We start from the raw sequence: 9,029 nt of genomic DNA, 5'->3' as shown, positions 1-9,029 counted from the left end.
AGCATGTATGGATTGGTCCATCTTGGTCATTCTTCGATCCATATTATTTATCATAGCCAAAATAGCTGCCATGTCCTCAGAAGTGCCACTCCCAATTCATTTTGCTCCGTCATTTCGAGGATTGTGGTACTCACGCGAATGCTTAGAAAATTCTTCAATCAACTCCTTAATCTCACCGGGATTTTTCTTTGTTAAAGGTCCTTGAGAATCAAGGAGTTGGCTTGTCATCACATTTACCCCATCATAGAAGATTGATACTTCTTGTTGCTCATTTAAATCATTTTGGGGACAATTCCTTATTAATCCCTTATATCTCTCCCATGCCTCGTAGAGTGACTTACCCGGTTGTTTCTCGAAGTTTGCTATGGCCTTCTTGAGTTTAGCAACCTTAGAAGGTGGGCAAAAATGTTCTAAAAGTTGTTCACGCATTTGCGCCCATGTAGTAATTGCACCGGGTGGAAGTGCCTTTAGCCAATCTTTAGCAGCTCCTTTGAAAGTGACTGGAAGCATTCTCAATAACACCGTCTCTTGTGGAACATTCAGGATGTTAAAGTAATCAACTATGCCATTGACTTCATCAAGGTGTTTGTACGCATCCTCATGATCTTTCTCGGAAAATGGAACTTCCTTAAGCGCGAAAAGAATATGTCCTTTAAGCTCGAATATTGCGGTAGCGGGAATTGCAGGTTGCACTAGACCGGGACCGGTGTCCTTTCGGATTATTTTCTTGTATGCCTCCATAGACATGTCGAAAATGTTCGCCATATCGTTTTTTGGCTCGTCTTCGGGTTCGCTCTCTTCTTTTTCTAATTCGGGTTCGGACTCGTATTCAGATTCTTGAGGATTAGGATTTTTCTCAAAGCTTTCAACCTTGCTTTCGTTCTTTTGAAGATTGCTCGATTTACCTATGTTCTTTCCTTTCTTCTTTTCAAAAACTGATTTAAGATCCTTGAAAGGTGATTTATTTGGGGGTTGGTTTCTCCTACGTTCTTATCTGTCTTTTTACAAAGGGCTGACTCTGGATCTTCAAGCGGTGGTATCAAAAGTGTGTTGGATCCACAGGTCATGTACTACTGCAAAAAACAAAAATAAAAACGTTAAAACGAACAAAAACTATATAAATTGCCTACTGACTGTTCACCACGACATGGTACTGAATCCCACCTCGTGTTATCGCAACAAAAACGAAAGAAAGATACAAAATTACTACGCTCACGTCGTGAGGCTTAAAGCTCACGCCGTGAGTTTCCTTATTCATAAGAATCAACAAATGCTAAAAATTAACTTTTTGCAGGTTTTAATCCCACAAAAAGGATCGATTAACCTAAAACAATTAAATCAAAACTAAACTAGCCATTCCCCAGCAACGGCGTCAAAAACTTGATGTTCACAAATTATACCTATCAACTTTTAAATTTATAACCTAACAAACTTATAGTAACTATGCACCTTAAGGCAGTGTACCTAGTCAGATTATAGTATAGCTTGGGTAAGTTGGGTATCAAACACAGGGAACGGATTTAATTAACTAATTTAACTACTAAATAGCCTAAAACAAGCAAAATTTAACTGGGTTTTTATATGATTTTGCAAGTTCAGACAAACTTAGTCACTTAACTATCAAATTCAATCAATTACTAAAAACACTTATGTTTAGTTCGAATCCACTTCTCCTCTATGGTTATCTACTAATTATGGATTATTAACGTTGGTTACCAAATTTTATATTATTAGTAATTTAAGTTCAAATTTACTAATGTTTCACTAATTCATGTAAAACTATGTATGGTCACACACAATCAAACACATAATTAGTTATGAATTATGAATGGGATATATAAGATTTATTTAACAAACACAATTATGGTCATAATTTATGTTCTCCGGCACAGTTAAATTTAATTACTTCAATTACTTATCTAAGATTGGGTTGATCCCAGCTCTAGCAATTTAATGGTCACTAAATCACTAGGTGTCAAGTTCATGTAATTTAATAGTCACTAAGCTACGCAGAACATGAATTCAAACAACTAAAGTATCAAATATTAAAATGCTAGGTAGTAATAATCAAACACAAGCACATAACCAACTATTAAAATCCATAATTAATTAAACTAATCCATAAAGTTGAAGCTTCATCTAGCTAAACAGAAGCAGCTAGATTCAGCTACTCATGGCTAAAATCACACACTCAAATTAAAAAAATAAAGACATGATTAAATGTACCAAACTAAAGTGATGGTTATAATCTTCAATCTCTAGACCTTTAATCAATTCTCCTTCCTTGAGTGCTTAGACTTGGTTTCTATGATTAAATTTCCTTTAGAAATCTCTTTCTCAACCCTCCAAGTCTCTCTCTAAAACTCTTAAATTCGTAAGTGCCAAGGACTATATATAGTTTACGTAAAATCTCTGCTCACGTTGTGAGATAAGGCATTTCACGCCGGGAGCTTAGTTGTTATCCGTATCGAACACAGATGCTGACTTCCCGTGTTAATCTTCTAGAATCTTGAGGCTCGTGTCGTGAGAAGGATTCCTCACGTCGTGAGACTGACTTTTTAAGCTAGAATCTTCTCCTTTTAAAGCTGCAATCCTCTAAAGTTCCAATTCTTGTCGCTTTTGGTCCTTATCTTCAAGAGTGTTCCTTTTGGCTGCAAAATAAAATTCAATCTCATAAGTACCCTATATCTTTGCAAATAACCATAATATTAATTAAAATGATTAAAATATTGCCTAAAAATGTGAATAAATATGGCAATATCAGGGACCCTTAGATGCCATAAAGTTGCCAAATTTATGGATCTCCTCCATGCAAACTTCCACAATCATGAAGGAAAATGGACAAGATTCTAGATCTAGTAAAACTCATAAAGGTTGAATCTTGGTCGCTTACAGAGGTCCAGAATGTGCACAAGATGATGATGATGATGAAGCCTCCTTGTTGGACCAACACTCTAGAACATCTTCTTCTTCTTCTAGCCACTAAACCACCAAGGTGGATCCAAAACCACGAAGAGGGATGTGGGTTAGGGTTTTTTTGAGTTGGAGGGAGGTAGAGGCTGAGAAATGAACCCTAAAACAGAGTTAAGGGGGCTTAAATACGTGGGAAATCCGAAAAGTATGTGGGCTTGGGCTGCAGCAATCCTCACGTCGTGAGCTCAGCATATATACAATTTCTTCATTTAGTCGCTCCTCACGCCATGACCTTTCTATGGCTTACGTCGTGAGCCTTGGTTTTTCCCAAAAACCATGCATTTGACTCCTTGAAACCCTGATTCGACTCTTCCAGGAAAACGGATGTTACAGTTTTTGTTCATATTTGGTCTCTTTCCTTTTTTTTGTATGCAATATATCATCGAACTTGTTGTTTGTGTTTACCATAACTCTTTTGACTGATTATCATAGTTGATAGTAGGTCAAAAGGGTTATGGCTAACACAAACAACAAATTCGATGGTATATTACGTACAAAAAAATAACCAAATGTAAAAAAAAAAAAAATCAATAAATAGTTACCTGAGTCATTTTCCCTTTAGTAAATTTTGTGTATTATGTAGGGATAAGTCTACATGAAATGTGTGGGTGCTTTATTATCTTCATAGTTACTCACTAGGAATGTAACTCTTTTGGAACGCAAATTATTCCATTGAAAATTGGATTGTTGTTGCCCCTCTGTATATTGTGTATCTGTTCGTTTGAAACATTGGGCTGATTACCATTAATTGACATAGGAAATATTCTGATGGACTAAATCGAACTGATGAATGGTTTAAGAAAGGAAAATCAGTAATATATTGTGTTTCGTCATAAACCCGATCAAAAGGATATGGTAAATACAAATCGATGGTATCTTGCATAAAAAGAAAATAATAAAAAAAAATCAACTGCCCTCTGAATCATTTTCCAAATAAATTCGAATGTTACTTTTAATTTTTTTAATGTGGTTTTGCAAAAAAGAACGAAACACGAAAACTCAAACCGAAACTATAACATATAATTATTACAAAAAAATATAATTTTCCTATTTCTGATTAAAATTTTTAATACAATTATTTGTAATACATTAAACAAGGGCACTGCCTTTAACATATTCAGTAAAAGCCAAAGCCACCAAACCCAACATCGCAAACCGCCCATTCCAAAGCTCTGCATCTGACGTCATAAGTCCACTCGACTTCGACTGCACACTCACTCCTTTAAACAACGGCACCAACGAAGCTAACGTCAACACCACGCTAGTCCCCACAAACACCGCAACTCCGCCGTTGCCGATCTGGGTAAAGACGTCTTGACCGCTGCTCACTTCCACAGCCATCGCCGACACAAACCCTATCATGGCTAACCTTCCGTTGATCCTCTCCGGTGCAGGTCCACTAAACGCCAACACATCAGAGAACTTCGTGCTGACCTTTGGAGCAGGTGGCGGAGGAGGAGGAATGTTGATCTGTGGTGGTGTTGGGGTGGTTGCTGGTTTTGAAATCTCCGGTTCACCGCCTTGTGGTGTTTGTGACATGCATTTGACGGAGAAGGTGGGAGTTTTTCTGAGGAGTGTGATGGGAGTTGCCATGAAGATTGAAGAAGCAGCCATGTCGGGTGGTGATAATGGTAAGAAGGAGGGTGTGGGTATATATAGGGGAGGGGCGAAGTGTTAAAGACAAAGTAGTGGATATTTATAGGGCCACGTTAGTGACATTTCACGTGGCTTTCGAAATGGCCTATGAGAGGTGGTTGTGGTGAAAAAGGCCTCTACATCTACACTTGTTTCATTGATTGTTTGTGCCTTTGTGGTGGGGTATGTGGCCAATGGAAATTTGTAAGCTCATTTAGGGTTTTCAGTTTTAACCTGTTTCTGGAACTTTCGGTTTGTTATTCACTACACAAATTTTACTTGTGAATTCCTCATCCAACAAGAAATTTATTGCAATATAATTTCTCATGTTGACCGAGCATTTGGAATATTTTAATGCGTTTATCATTAATACTATATCGCTATTTTATATTTAATAATTAATAATTAGTTGGCTAATTACTAGCTTTTTACATATGTATCTATACATGTGTATCTTGTAGGGACGTATCTTAGGCCGGAGGATGCGTGTGGAAGTTTTTTTGCTTTGTTTGTCACTTTATTTTTTTTTTCTCTCCAAAAGCCAAATGTGTGTATGAGAAAGGTTCCTTCACTTTTTTTTAAAATAAAAATAATTGATATTTATAATTTATAATTTTTTTAAATGAGTAATAAATATAAAATTAATTAAAATTAAAAACCACTACATTAATTAAAATAAAAATTACATAAAAACCTAAGTTTTAAATAATTAGAAAAAAGACAAAAACAAACAAACAAACAACAATCTAAGGAAAATATTTTTGTATAATCTACTTTTTTTTCTTCAAAACGAGCTCCAAAGCCGGTCCCAAAAGATGGTTGATGTTTTCCATCAAGAACTTCATATCCTCCATTTCTTGTCTCTCTGCGCGCTCCTTCTTTTTTGCTTCTTCTTTTTCTTTGTCGAACGTCAAACATTCAGTGAAATTAAGATTATATCGATCAAATGTCTCCTTCATTTTCCGCATTTGGCATGCGTTCATGCTAAAATCTGATGCACCCGAAGAAGTCCCATTTCCCTTCGTTTTTGCTTTGTCCCTACCCATCTGTCGGACAATTTCTTCTAGCTAGATTTCGTCATCGTCGTTTAAATCTAGACCGACTCAAGCATCGGAGGAAGTTGTGTAACAACTAGAGCTCGTTTTTGTTCGTTTTGATTGTTGTACTCAAAGTATAAACTCTTGATCGTATTTTTTCCATCTATAATTTTTAATTAAGATTTTCCAACAATCGTTCCACTTGTGCGGGGGGTGGGTGGGTTGAGTTTCTCGTACAATATCTCCATCCGACTCATCGAATATTTGGTATTGTTGTTGAGATTGAGAGGGTTGTGTTTGGGTTTAGGTTTGAGATTGAATGAGTAGGACTTGAGTTTGGTTTGATTTGGAAAAAGTTGATAAGGAAAAACAATAAAGTTTGATGATGTATTGGAGTAACATTTGGAACTTGCATCGGGTAAAATTGTCTAATATTTTGTTATTAGAATTGTAGTGAAAATTGAAATGGAGCATCGAGTTGTGGACGATAAACCCCTTGAGATGAATCAATAGCGAAAATGTTTCGAGTTGGGGTAACTCGAAACATTGGTTTTTTTTTTCCTTCTCTCGGAGTTTAGGGTTTGGTTGTTCGGATTCATTTTTTTGAAGAAAGTAGAGAGAAATTGATAGAAGGAGGTGTTAGTTTGACGGTTATAGTGTGTATATTTATAGATGTTATAGAGGTTAAAAGTATATATATATATATATATATATATATATATATATATATATATATATATATATATATATAAATTCATTACCTTTTTCAACTACTGTATTGGAAAAAAAATTATTTATTTCAAACGGTTCACTCGGGAAAAAAAATTCAGCAAATAGGAAGAAGAGAAAGAGTGCAGCAACCGTTCCCCCCACCTCCTTTACGCGGGAAGCTTCCCTCACCGCCGGTGTGGTGTTCCGGTGAGCGGGAAAAGGTCCTGCAACCCTTCCCCCGACGCTTCGTCGAGTCTTATAGGGTAGAGTTGTAAATAGTGGGTCTTGGTATATATGGTAGTAGGAGGTCATGTCTGTCTTGTAAGATATGCTAACGAGCATAATGAATTACCACGTTGGGGGTAAAGGTCGTAGGAGTAGAACTGTCTCAACTCATTTATATGGTAGGAGTTATATATCAACTTTTTTATTTTTTATTTTTTTTCATCTTTTCTAACCTATGAAAAATAATATTTTTTTCAATTAACTCAATCCACTTGTCATTGAATCCATCTTGGTAAATATCTTTTTAAAATACATTACTTTGATACAAAAAAACTTCAGATTTAGCATGGAAAAAATACACATTTATTTTATAGAATTTTATTATTTAAGATATTAAATATAAAAATTAAAATTTACTAGAGACTAAAAGTATCAAAAATTAAGACCAATAACATGAAATAGAATATCATCTTCAATTTTGTTCCATATATTACATGAATTTAAAATACAAAAAAAAAGAAATATATTTTATCCATATCGATAACATTGCTCTTGTCTCGGTATATAGAGTTATTTGATAATTATGCTATCAAAAATGGTTTCAAACATGTCGTGGTCATTTTAAATGCCCATAAATGGTAATAAATGTTATTTTAAGGAAATTTAACTGAATCTATTAAAATTACAAACATTATGATTGACCGTCTTAATAAAAAGGGAAATTAACTTATTAGGGTAATTACATTTTCGTTTTGTTCACATGTGTGTAACTTCTTTTTTTTTTGTACACATCTAGGTAACGAGTTTGTTGGAAGTATTCACATATGACCATTATGTTGGGTTGTAACTCTCTACAGCCGCCAATTATAATGGTCATATGTGAACACTTACAAAAAAATTGTTAACTAGATGTGTACAAAAAAAGAGTTACCCAGACGTGAACAAAACAAAATGGTAATTACCCTAATAAGTCAATTTCCCTTGATAGTATTATACTTCTGAAAAAAAACATGTTTTATATATATATATATATATATATATATATATATATATATATATATATATATATATATATATATATATATATATATATATATAGTCAAGATCAAATAAGAAGGAAATTTTTGGTAGGAAGGTAAGAAATTTTTTTTCTACATATTGTTTTCGCAAACAAACAAAATGAATCATTAGATGATTCATTTGTAAGATGATTCACAAGAAAAAATTCTCAAAAAAACATCTCGATGATTCATTTATACAATGATTTTGTTGTTATTCACTAAAATTGTCATAAAAGTGAATTTTTTCTTAATTTACTGAAAAATGAATCATAAAGATGTTTTTTTAAGAATTTTTTCTTGTGAATCATATTACAAATGAATCATCTAGTGATTTATTTATTTTTTTGGTCAAAAAAATATATAGAAAAAAACTTCTTACCTTCCTACCAAAAATTTCCTTCTTACCGGATCTATATCCTATATATATATATATATATATATATATATATATATATATATATATATATATATATATATATATATATATATAAAGTGTGAAGAGAAAAGAGAAAGTGAGATAAACTGAAAGAACCCCTTTCTATACTTTCATATTTCTGGAAGACCCAAACTTTCATACTTGACAATATAGTTATTCCAAAACATGCTACATGCATATTTATAAAATAATATTTTTACATTGATAAAGTCATTACAAAAGATTGCATACAAACCGACTATGTTTTAAGATTTTACATAACTACCCAGGATATTGTAAATCTATACAAACCTAAACCAAAATACAAAAATAATATTACAACTATTCTAAGTCTTCCAACTATACTGGGTGCTTATTGCCTGCATAATGTTAAAACATTGGAAGGGGTAAGCGATAACGCTTAGTGAGTTCAATAATAGATACAATATAACGTTATGCCATATATAAACCAATATAGCAGAAGCAAATAGGAGCAAGGAACAACAAAGGCATAATGTGATAAGCTTTCCCTAACAATCATTGATTGAAAGATATACAATCATTGAGACATAACAATTTCCATACTTGATATACATCAATAACGCTTTGGCCCAAATGGCACAGAAGACATACAACTTCGGATTAACCTTTTGGTAGATTTCAGGTTTTCACGCCCTGTCTAACCCTTTTTGCCAATACCATAGAATAGAAATCATTCTCTTACGGAGACATGTTCTACATGGCCAGAGGCTACATACCAGTACCAATATGAATCTAAGTCCTTTCACTGATCACATGGTCAAAGGTATTACTTTGCTATTAAACGTAGCGAATAAAAATTAACACGGGAAAATACTCAGGAATATCACTCTACCGAAGCCAAAGTGATTCCTATGTCATACACTTCATGGTCAACGGTTCATACCAATACCCAAGTGATGCCTATGTCATACACTTCAAGTCAGAGGTATA

General features: G+C 33.9%; 1 non-coding gene and 1 pseudogene across 1 annotated transcript; one reads left to right on the top strand and one right to left on the bottom strand.

Moving 5' to 3' along the window:
• The first annotated feature begins 274 nt into the window (after positions 1-274).
• On the top strand, positions 275-381 carry LOC145122883 (small nucleolar RNA R71). Its single transcript, XR_013714782.1, has one exon. It is a non-coding gene; the product is annotated as a small nucleolar RNA R71 (small nucleolar RNA).
• A 3,591-nt stretch (positions 382-3,972) lies between these two features.
• Positions 3,973-4,617, bottom strand: LOC145120307 (early light-induced protein 2, chloroplastic pseudogene; annotated as a pseudogene).
• Positions 4,618-9,029: the final 4,412 nt, after the last annotated feature.

The sequence above is a fragment of the Lactuca virosa genome, chromosome 6, assembly GCF_052849685.1.
Source record: "Lactuca virosa cultivar CGN04683 chromosome 6, Lactuca_virosa_CGN04683_v6, whole genome shotgun sequence".
Classification (NCBI taxonomy): domain Eukaryota; kingdom Viridiplantae; phylum Streptophyta; class Magnoliopsida; order Asterales; family Asteraceae; genus Lactuca; species Lactuca virosa.
This window is presented reverse-complemented; position numbering and strand designations above follow the sequence as displayed.